Below are 873 nucleotides of genomic sequence, written 5' to 3'. Positions count from 1 at the left end.
CCTGTATAAACAGAATGACACTGACTGTGAAAATAAGCCTGGAGACAATCCTAGTGGACACTTTAGTGAAATGCATGATTTGGTTGGTAGATGTTTTAAACATATTCCAAAGTGAAACAGTTTCAGAAAACTCAACCAAATGTAGGTAGCCAAACTGTGGAGGCATGAAAACATCTTCAAAAGTTTTCTGTGAGCATCACAGTATTGAATAAAAGAGAGGATTCACCTTGCTTTATTTTGTCCATAATTGGAGATTGCCAGGCTATATTTAGTTGTTATATCTCCATGTGTTGGAGATCAAGTACATTTATTATCTGGGATGTTTGACAGGAAACCATTTTGAAAGTCAGAGCTGCAATTCAAAAGAGAACCTGAAGCGGAAGTACCCAAACAGCTACTATAACTGGATGGTTGGGTACTTCCCACTTCTGATACGAGGAGATTGCTGCCAGTAAGGAAGAACTCAAATTTTTTGTTTCTCTTGAAGCCACATCTAAGGATATGTTTAGTATTCTCTCTTTCATTGGAAGACTATAAGGAGAATGTTAATACGCACATGCGTGTGCACACATACACACGCACACACACACACACACAATATTAATGTATCCCCAGCATAGTAATCTGGAGGTTGTGTGTGTGTCTTGTCATCATCTTCTTTCTATTTAATACAACTTTCAGGGCATTTCATTTCTATACTCAAATGTTTTCATGTAAATACTTTCAGGCATGAGATGTCCAGGGCTTTCTATATGCATACCATTAAAATTCATTGCAATAATATCATGAGAACTTACCAGTATGTTTTTGACAACCAGCTCTTGTTCGCATGTGTATATATATATATATATGTATATTCAATATATATATATA

At 35.9% G+C, this 873-nt stretch overlaps 1 protein-coding gene across 3 annotated transcripts in view; it reads right to left on the bottom strand.

Moving 5' to 3' along the window:
- Positions 1-873, bottom strand: part of TMTC1 (transmembrane O-mannosyltransferase targeting cadherins 1) — a 267,544-nt gene that overhangs the window by 63,368 nt on the left and 203,303 nt on the right. The gene's annotated exons all lie outside the window — the stretch shown is intronic.

This window comes from Sapajus apella, unplaced genomic scaffold (assembly GCF_009761245.1).
Source record: "Sapajus apella isolate SASKATOON/1434 unplaced genomic scaffold, GSC_monkey_1.0 scaffold183, whole genome shotgun sequence".
In the NCBI taxonomy this organism is placed as follows: domain Eukaryota; kingdom Metazoa; phylum Chordata; class Mammalia; order Primates; family Cebidae; genus Sapajus; species Sapajus apella.
The sequence above is the reverse complement of the archived record's forward strand: the minus strand, read 5'-3'. Positions and strand labels throughout refer to the sequence as shown.